The sequence below is a fragment of the Pteropus vampyrus genome, unplaced genomic scaffold (genome assembly GCF_000151845.1).
Source record: "Pteropus vampyrus isolate Shadow unplaced genomic scaffold, Pvam_2.0 Scaffold11, whole genome shotgun sequence".
Classification (NCBI taxonomy): domain Eukaryota; kingdom Metazoa; phylum Chordata; class Mammalia; order Chiroptera; family Pteropodidae; genus Pteropus; species Pteropus vampyrus.
In genome coordinates this window covers 3,565,079-3,576,250 of record NW_011888792.1, presented here as the reverse complement: position 1 = coordinate 3,576,250, position 11,172 = coordinate 3,565,079, and the positions used below count along the sequence as shown (strand labels likewise).

The 11,172-nt window shown below is 32.7% G+C and overlaps 1 protein-coding gene across 1 annotated transcript in view; it reads right to left on the bottom strand.

The window, feature by feature from the left end:
- Positions 1 to 11,172, bottom strand: part of XRCC4 (X-ray repair cross complementing 4) — a 235,231-nt gene that overhangs the window by 15,028 nt on the left and 209,031 nt on the right. The gene's annotated exons all lie outside the window — the stretch shown is intronic.

Sequence of the window (11,172 nt, the reverse complement as noted above, 5' to 3'; positions counted from 1 at the left end):
CTTAGCAAGCATTTGAAAGTGAATTATGTTCTACTGGACATTGTAGGCATAAAACTGACATGGTCACTGCCCTCTTTGAGCTTACAATCTCAAACAGATGTCAAGGTATAAACAAACATAAAACGAGATAAAGGTGCATACATACATCTGTTTAACAATTGAAATACATTGCATAAAATGATTACATTATATTCCAGTCACAGTGCAAGTGTCGTATGTGTGCATGTGTAGGAAACTGAAATGTTCATATTCTGGGTCCAGGTAAGAATTTTTCAAATGCAGGTTTTGTCTGTATAAGCAATAGTTCACATCTGTGCAACTGGAACTTTATTAGAGTACAGATGTCAATCATCACAGAATAACCACTGTACACATGTGAACCAGATGCTTTCATGTAAAATAACCCAGGGTGTTTTACAGATGAATCACTGAAAACATAATTACACATCAGTCCTAGCTTATTAGTAACAGGTCCACTTATGTGGAAGCCATATGGTACTATCCATTCTGAAGTAGTGGAAAATACAAAAATGGGTACTTTGAGATGTTCAAATATACACTCTTCTTTTGCTGCTCTGTTGTATTATCCTTGTGGCAGGGGAAGTGATGATTATATGTGTTCAGTCAAATGTCTTTGGAACAGATGTTTATTGCTACCTCTTATTAGTAAAGATTGTGCCAATAAAGTTTACATTATATCCTCTTTTTCAAAGAATTTTACTTCAACAGAAAATAAAATGTGTAGTGGCTACGCAACTCCTATATATCTAATTAGTGACTGTTAGGGTAAATATTCATTTACAATACCATACAATGTGAGTTCAGTCTTAAAAATGTTATGAATGTTATCTTTTGTATATTGTTTAAATATGCAATGGATTCACTACAGATCAACAGAGCCCATGTAAAAGCTGTTAGGAAGCATCTATGTTTTACGACATTGATTCTCTGAGCTCCAAGGGTCAGTAGTCTGTGTTTCATAAAGCTGTCTACCTATTTACATAATTGATTTGCTTGTTTTCTTCATGTGTTAGGGCACTGTCTGACAAATAGAAATGGGACTATAGTTAACAGCAAATCCTTTTAAGAGGAGTTTAATTTTCTGCTTCAAAGTGACTCTTCAAAGCAAAGAAACTCAGCATGCCCAAGTCTACTTCTATGAAACACTTTGGTTAGGAAACTACACCAGGAGGGCACACAGCATCAAAGGCGTCTAGAGTATAGTATTTGACTATCCCTGTTGTATTATAAGGCTGAGGTAGAGACATTTTATTCTCAGATAACCAAGAACTTTGAGACATAACACTGAACAGTATTTTAATTCTTTAGCCCCTGAATTTTCTTTTGTTTATTCAACTATATAGTCAAAAAATGTCCTGGCAGGTTGGTTTGCTATGTCTTCCCTTTTCTCTCAAGCCTTAAAATGTTTTCTTAAGAAGCCTCGGGGACACAATTAAATGTAAAAATACCCATGTTGAAGGGGTAACCGAAGGAAAACAAGAAGTTGAATAGCTGTTTGAAGAAATAATGATGGAAGACTTCTTTGACCTGGTACAGGAAATAGACATAAAACCCTGGGAAGCTCAGAGAGTCCTAAAAAACATGAACTCAAAAAGGCCCACACCAAGACACATCATAATTAAAATGCCAAAAGTTAAATTCAAAGAGAGAATCTTAAAAGAAGCAAGAGGAAAGCAGTTAGTTACCTACAAGGGAGCACCCCTAAGACTGGTAGCTGATTTCTCAAAAGAAACTATGCAGGACAGAAGGGCTTGACACAAAATATTCAACATGATGAAAACCCAGGATCTACAACCAAGAATAATTTATCCAGCAAAGCTATCATTTAGAGTTGAAGGACAGATAAAGAGCTTCCCAGACAAAAATAAACTATAGGAATTTATCATCACCACGCTAGTATTATAGGAAATGTTGGAGGAACTTCTTTAAGAAGAAAAATGTATCAAAAACAGGAATAAAGAATGGTAACAACTACATTCCTATCAATAAGTACCTTAAATGGAAAAGAATTAAGTGCTCCAACCAAAAGATAGAGTGGCTGAATGGATAAGAAAACAAGACTCCTACATATGCTGCCTACAAGAGACTCACTTCAGATTAAAAGACACACACAGACTAAAAGGAAGGGGATGGAAAAAGATATTGCCTTGATGGACCTAAAGGGTATTGCACGGAATGAAATAAGTCAGATAGAGAAAGACAAATATCACATGATTTCATGTACATGTGGAATCTAAAGAACAAAATAAACAACAACAACAAAAGCAGAAACAAACTCATAGATTCAGAGAATATTTTGAGGGTTACAAGATAGGATGGGGATCGGGGGAATGGTGTAAAAGGGCAAAGGGATTAAGAAGGATAAATGGATAGATACAAAATAGACATGGAGATATAAAGTGTAGCATAAGAAAAATAGTAATAAATATGTAAAGGGAAGAGGGGTACTAGATTTAGTGGGGTGACCACTTTGTGAATTATAGAAATCTCTAATCACTATGCTGTACAACTGAAATTAATATATTATTGTACACCAACTATAATTGAAAAAAAAAAGCTCATTGAATTGTACAATGTAAATACAAGCAACTAATTGTCTATTATATTTCAATAAAGCTGGAAAAAAAAGAAAACCATAAAAAAATGTTTTCTTACCAGCATTAAAAGGGAAGACCAAAACCTGTTACCTTAAATCGCTCTTCAGTAGTTTCAATAATTTAAAAAGAGTTTTATGTAATATCTGATGTATATACACATAACATATAAATACATGTTATAAAATAAAGCATAATAATAAATCAAACTCCTGTATTGCTACTATCACTTAAGAATTCAAAATCACCAATATGGTTACATACAAAATGCTCTTTCTCCAACCTGCTCCCTTTGCCTCCATACAGAGGTATAATCCTATTCTATACTGTGTGTTAATTATTCCTTTGCCTTAAAAAGAAATGTTTTATTACATACATACATATTCCTAAATAGAATCTTATATAAAAGTGAGCTTTATGAAAATGGAATCATACTATGGCTAGCCTTCTGTGACTGGCTTCTTTCATTCAATGTTTTAAGTAACGATGAGTCATTTATGTCATTCATTTTCACTGCTGTATATGATTACATTGTGTGATTTTATATACATATATATTTATATATATTGTTAACAAAAGTGATGGTGTTATATTCTTATACAAAATTTTTAGTACTACAATTTCTCTTTGGTAATATGCCCAGGATCTGAATTTCTAAGTTATACTGTATGTGAATAATTACTTTTTTCCTTTCTTTTTCTTTTTCTTTTATTTATTTATTTTTTTTTTACAAAATAATGCCATATTGTTTTTCAATGTGTTCAAACAAATTATTCCTCCCATTAGCAGTGCTTAAGAGTTAATCAATTCCTCTCTAACATTTGATACTCTTGGAAATTTAAATTTTTGGTAAAATGATGTTAAATAGTATCTCTCTGCAGCATTTTAAAAAATTCTTATTTTTTTAGGTTGAAAGAAAAGTTGTAGGAACAATATTACTTGAAAATAAGTTGCCGATATGATATCCTTGTTACCTCATTACTTTAGTATTTGGTGAACATAACTGTCTTTACAAACATCTCCTACTTAACAATACAATCGTCAAAATCAGAAAATTAACACTGACATATTACTGCTATCTAATCTTCAGCCTCCATTCAGTTTACAACAGACTCAATAATAGTCTTTCTAAGAAAAGAATCCAGTTCAAAATCACTTACCACATGTGCAGTCACATAGCTTTAGTTTTTTTTTTTTTTTTTTTTCCCCTCAATTCCTCAGCCATTCCTTGGGCATTTCTGATGATTACTGGCCAGTTATAATTTAGAATGTACTTAATTTGAGTTCGTCTGATATTTTCTCATGGTTTGATTAAAGTTATGTACTTTTGGTAGGACTATCATAGAAGTACTGCTGTGTTCTTATTGCATCTGATCAGGTGGTAGATGATTTCAATTTGTACCATTACTGATGCTGTTTACTTTGGTCACAGGATAGTATCTGCCATGCTTTTCTACTACAAAGTTTCTTTTTCTCTCTTGTAATTAATAACTGTTTTCTGGAGAATTAATGAAGCTGACCATCTTTCATATATTTAAAAGCTATTTGTGTATTTCTTCTCTGAAATGACTGCTTAAGTCTTTGGCCCATTTTTCTACTGGGTTGCTAGTCTTGTACTTTATTGACTTAGGAGGAGAACACAAATTCTTTGACAGTTATATAGGTTGCAAATATTTTGTCTCAGTATGTAGGTTGTCATTTTCTTTATGATGTCTTTTGATGAGCTCTTTATTTTAATGTGGTCAAATTTATACATCTTTTCTTCGATGAGTTGCACTTTTTCAGCCTTATTTAAGAAACTTTTCTTCAAAACCTTAAAAATATTCTCCTGTATTTTCTTCTAATTTTTTGAAACTATTGCCCTTTAAATTTACACTTTTTATTCATTTGAAATTTATTTTCATGTAGGGGTAAGGAGAAGATCAAATGTCATTATTTTTCAAAGAGAAAACCAATTGTCCTAGTATATAGTTGATCCTTTTCCTAGTGAACTATATTGCCACTTTTGTTATGTACAAAATGTGCAATATAAACATGGTTCTATTATGAGACCCTCTATTTAGTTTACCTAGTTGTCTATGTCGCTGTCAATACCATACTTTAATAATTACTATTCCTATATAACAAGTCATAATATTTGGTGGAGAAAGTTCCACCACTTTATTCTTTTTTAGGACTACGGTGGCTAGTTTTAGCCTTTCGTTCTTCTACATATATTTCAGAACAACCTGCCAAAGTCTTGTTGAGATTTTGATTACATATGGAGTGTATCTACAGATAAATTTGAAAGAACTGAAATTTTTATGATACTGAATCTTCCGATCTTTTATATTTTAAATGTATTTTTATAATTTAATTCTTGTATGTTTTGAATTACATTTTCTAATCATTTGATGCTGGGGTATAAAATGCAATTGATTTTTGTATTTTTATCATATATTGAGCCACTCTGGCTCAATATATTGAACCTCTTATTAATTCAAAGTATTTATCTGTAGATTCTTTCGGATTTTCTATGTAGTCAATTGTATAAAGCTGTGAATACTGACAATTGTCTTTCTTTCCAAGATTCACACATTTTCTTTCTTTTCATGCTCTACATGTACTGGCTAGGACCTTCAATACAATACTGAATAGAAATAGTGATCATGGGACTCCTGATCTGAATAAATACTTCTATTTTTTTTTTTTTTTTTTAGGCAAGGCAACCCTTGGTTGATCTCACAGATTGCAAAGACCTTGTCAGCTTACAACCCCTTATTTTTTATATTTTTACGCCTACAGCACCTGGTCTTCCTAGGTGGTCTCCCATTCAAGTACTAACCAGGCCCGATCCTGCTTAGCATCCAAGATCAGACAGGACAGAAATACTTCTATTTCTCATGAGTTTTTTATTGAGTACATAAAAAAAATTCCTGTAAGTCCTAACTTTCAAAGTAAATTTTATTATTAAAATTAATATTATTAAATTTCTATGTACCAATTGAGTTGATCACACGATTTTTCTCCTTTTATCTAGTAATAATGTGGTATTATAATTATTTCTTACTGAAATGATTATATTTCATATTTTTTTATTTGCTTCAAAATATTTTATTGGAATCCTTTTGATACAACCAAACACTTCTTTTAGGACAAAGTATAGAAGCGAAAGCTAACTGATATTTAAACACTCTCAAATTTCTAGGCAGTTTTTTGCTCCAATAAGTTGACAACTGCTCACACAGGTGAACAGGAATGCAGGAAATGCAGGAAGGATGTTAAGTTCCTAGGATCTGCTCAACATCAGATAAGAGGGTATCCTTTGACAGCAAAATCCTTTACTTAAGGATGACACACTGGTGGACATCCTATGCCTCCTGTGGCGCTGTAGACCCACCTGGGAGAATCTGGGGCCTGCCCGCTGGTGGCTGTGCAAAGATTGCCAGAGTGCTGGGGCCTGCCACCCATCCCCTCCTTTAGAGGTTGTGCAGCAGCTATCAGAGCACTACGTGACTTCCATACTTAGCACCAAAGTGTCCCTCTCACAAAAAGCTCATCATATTTTTTATGCTTAAAAAATACATTGCTAGATTTAGTCTTCTAATACTGTTCAGGCTTTTTGTACCTACGTTCAGGAATAAAATTGGTCTGTAATTGTTTTTGTCAAACTCTTGGTTTTTTTTTTTTTTTTCTTCTTTTCTTGATTCTGGAATTGAGGTTACATTAGCCTTAGAGAGTTGATCGGAAGTGTTCTCCCATTTATTTTGCCAGAAGATTTTGGTAAAGTTAAAATTACTTGTTCCTTGAAAGACCTGAAGCCTTGCCTCCAGAATGGATTTGTGTTTATTTCCACTGAGAACAAGGCGGCACTACCCAAGGTTCTAACACAGTATTCCAATGGCTGTGCTTAATCAACATTTCTATCTCAGGGCAGCCTTACTTTTCAGTTTGTTTACTGCTCATAGCGAGGTGCCCACTTTGGCTTTGGCTTGTTGTTTGGTCTTAAAGATTTTCTGTAACTTTAAATTCATTTTTGTGTGCACTAGAAAAATATATATAATTTGTAATTTATGCAGGACTTAGTTGTATTTTAGTGAAAGGATCCCTTGCCACACTGTCAGAGAGAGATTCAGCAGTTTTAATTTAATAATAAACAGTGTCTTGTCATGAAAGAAGTACTAAGTTTGGAGTTAGATAAGGCTAAGTTAAAATTATGGATCTGTCACTTAAATGATCATGTGATTTTGATGAAGTCTGAACTTTCCTGAGGCTATCTCCTCTTTAAACCAGAGATATTAACCCCTACTTCATATGGCCGTTCAAACATATATAACAGAATATCACTGACATTTACTGAACACCAAGAGCCAGACACTGTGCTAAGTCCTTATAGGTATTAACCCACTTAATATTCACAATAGCCCTCTGAGGTAGTATTATTATCATCTCCTTTTCAAAGTTGTGTAAAAGTAGAAGATGTTAAGTAATTTGCCCCAGGTCATAAAACTAATAACTAAAAGAGATGGGATTCAAACCTAAAGTCCTTTTCTGTTGTTAAAAAATACTGTTATGATTTGTAGCATTAGATCATTTAAGTTATGTTAAAAGTCTACCATAGTACCTGGCACACAGTAAGTACTTTCAAATAATAGCTAAATTTTTATAATAATAATAATTGTTATAGTGAAAGAATTTATAAGGCAAATGGATAAACAAACAGAATACACTCGCACACAGGGTACTACTCATTAAAAGCAATAAAATACTGACACAGTTCTACATGGAAGAGTCTCAAGGGCATGATGCTACATGAAAGAAGTCAGACTCAAAATGGTTGCATACCATATAATTTTATATGATGCTTTGGGGGAAAAGCAAAACTATTAAAACAGATAAGTGGTTGGTATAGCTGAGCGTGGAAGAGAGGACTAAGTAAAAACAGGCATGAAAAAACATTTTGGGATGATGAGATTAGTTCATAGCTTAATTGTATGTTTGCCAAAATTCACAGAACTATATACCTAAGAATGGTGAATTTTGCTTTATGTTAATTTTATCTCAATAAGCAATATACAGAAATAAAAAAAAAACAGGTAGGAATTTTTCCCCTGAAAGAGTATTTTAAGCTATATTCATGACAAACTTTTGTTTCTGATTAACATAACAGAGTTATGCCATTAATTTATTTTTAAAGTCTACTGATTTTAAAAATATACAGTGTATTGTTAATTGCAAAATATATATCCGTGGAACAGCAATAAGAGTTCCTCGTCAATCCTCTGGGAATGAAGGAAAGCAATTAAGAAAGGGGGCTTGCTAGTTTCAAACTGTCAAGGGATGCTTAATATGCTTCTTTAGATTTTCTATTCCTTTTTCTTTCTACACTCTTTAAGAAATAGATTACAAGATACTTTCTGGCAAGAAGTACTTGCTATAAGACCAAAAGAAATGTAACTCTACAGTTACATGTTATGCAATGACAAAATTATACTTGTCAAAGCAAAAACTTCAAGAAATAAACCATATTGTAATTCAAAATGGAAGAGTGGAAAATGTGATGTTAGTAAAATATATAGATCCAAAGTGGATTTTCCCATAAAGAATATTAAATGTGAAATGGCTCAAGCTGAGTTAGAAGGATTACTTAATTTCTTTCAATTATGCTTTAAAATTAGAAACAGATTCTATTATGAAGAGTAACTAAATAAAATGGAATTTGGAGGAAAACAGCCTATTAGTAATAAGAGAATGTGACTTAAAGCAGGTAAAGTCAAAATTTCTAAAAGTACAATATACTCAACTATGTGATAGCTTTGATTATGAGGAAGAAACATTTCCAGCCTCCCCTTTCCTGCAAAAGGGGAATGTTGACTTTGGAATTAGATCGTAGTAGGGAATAGAATAGAAAATGTCTACCACGTCAAAAAACAAAACTTGTTGTTTCACACTGTCGTAGGAGGCAACTTCATTTAAAAAAATCGCCTGAAGGTTTTCCATTTTGTCTGTGAAAGCAGCAAAAAATAGGGAGAATTCTCATTCTACAAGATTATCAGAGACCGAAATCAACCTTCTGAGTTCCCTGGAAGTCTATTTTCAAATAGTTTTTAGTCTGCTTTTATAGAATGGACTTTGTTTTTGAATTTGGATGGTGACAATCAGTATATTATCTAGAGTCAATCAAAATCTTTACTCTCCTAAGGTGACTACTTGACTACCTTGTGTTAAATAGGTCACAACCTCAGCAAAGTCTTGTAGGTAATTACCACAGCATATTGTTTTCTTCCTAGAATTTAAAAACAAAATAAAACGACAACAACAAAAAATCTGTATTTTCTTTCTTCCAACAGCACAAAAAAGCTACGGGAATAGCAAAAGCCAATCCTACTGCCTGTACTTAAAAAAAAAAAAGAAAAAGAAAAAGAAAAAAGCAGTGATGCGGACATTCTACAGTTTTTCTTACATCTGTTAGATTGAGGTGAGGATAAGATCTGTTGTAATTTTAAATTAGCACAGTATCTCAAGTACAACTGTGACTTTTATAAAACTCGCATTGGTATATTGATTAAGGTGGTAGTTACCTTTCAGCCTAGTTTTTCTATTTTTGTTAAATGGCGATGAATGGAAGTAATTTCTTGTCTAGAGACAAGCAAACCAAATAATTTCAGAATGACTGAAGTTTTCAGGGTTAGGCTGCCATGGATAGAAACCAGAGAGATAGAGACAGAATAAGACTATATTTTGTTAACAGAGTAGCCAATAGACACAACTTATGAAAAATCCTTGAAAATTAATGGAAAGGTATATGTATATGTAAACAAATAAAAATATCTGGATATCTGATTACAAAATAAGAGATAAATATATTTTTAGAATACCCATAGAATCTCTTGTTTTACAGTAAAATGAAAAGTAGAAATTATAAAATATTTAAAACAAATCTATAAATGACTATCAGCTCACATATTCCTCCTAGAGGTTACCATACTATTATCTTGATTACTATGCTCATAGGAATAATGAGAGAAAAGATCTACTAAACTATGTGCCATCCATCATTTAAGCATAATTATTGTGCATATGAATAAAACATTTTTAGAGTTTTATCAATAGGAAAGCTCTCTTGGACCACTGATGTAAACAAACAAAACAAACAGAATATTACCATCTCTCTAAATGAAGTCTAATATCTCTTTCAGTTCTATTTCTATTTGCATATAGAGCAACGGTTTTTAGACAGTTATGGGAGGCAATTATCTCAGAAAACCCTGTGCCAAAATAATAAGCGAAGTGAGACCTCGAACTGGCTGAGTTTGCAAACCTATTTTTAACTGAGGTGTACACATGGTTCAATTTACCAAGTGTCTGGGCCTGAAGCCAGAGAGATCTGGGGAGGAGTTGTGAGCTTTGTGGTTCTCAGGTGAGCTGGAGATGCCGAAGAGGGAAGCAAGTGTTGGGACTCCACGGGAAGCCAAGTGAATATGGATAAAACATTATTTAAAAATTTTATTCCCTAGTGCTTTGGGAGGTGCCAGTATTTGGCCTCTTTCCCTACAAAATTGAAAAGTCTGATAATGCCGAATGCTGTGAAGGATATGAGAATGAAAATCTCAGTATCTACTGATCAGCTAATCCACCTTTCTTGGCTCTGGAAGAACAACTAAAATCAACAGCTGCCATTTTCCTTTTACCTTTTTGTTAGCCTTGGATAAACCAATTGTCCTTTATATGATAATTTATTTGTTTTTCCCTCTTTGTTCTTACAGCCAAATCACTGATACCTGATGCATGTCATAGTAAATCCTCACTTGATTTATAACACCTTTTCTATACCATTCTCTCTCTCAGATACTTAAATCCACTTTGAAAATAAATTTCAAAACTCATTCAAATTCTGTCCAGTCTGCAAAATGTCTATGGGTCCCAAACTCAGTATCAGATGTTCTGCTCAGTCATCCTTACTACTTGTACTTTTCAATTTTGACAAAAGAACACAGAAATATGACTTCTCTTTATTTTTTACTTGTCTAAAAACTTCTAGGCAAAATCCTAATTAATCCATATATACTGGAAAAAAGAGAAAAACTGTTGCCTTACTTTTATTACAATTTGAGGGGCTGGTTATTATTTGCATAACTAGAATAAATAACTTCTCTTTGCTAACTGATTAAACTATGGCACCGTTGAGATGCTTTAATCAAAATTTCCATGCAATAACTTCTCTAAAACATTCAGCTACTGGCAATGACAGGATATAATAATTATACTTTTGTAACACTGGAATATTCCTTTACCTTATTCATAGTAAATATGATATTAGTCTTCCCAAGGATGTTTCATAGCCTTAAACTCTTATTTGATAAATATGACTAATCAAAATTTTAAAAATCAATGAAAATTTTTTTAGAGCTTAATATTTCCTAAAATGAAATATACGTTTCCGAATACAGTTTTGTATTATAAAACACCATGCATTTTTTTTTGTTTCTGCATTTTTGCATTCTCTTCCTTGCTTGGAAAACTATTATTTTGACTTCAAGCCTCAGTTCTGATCCTCTAAGTAGCTTTATAGAACCTG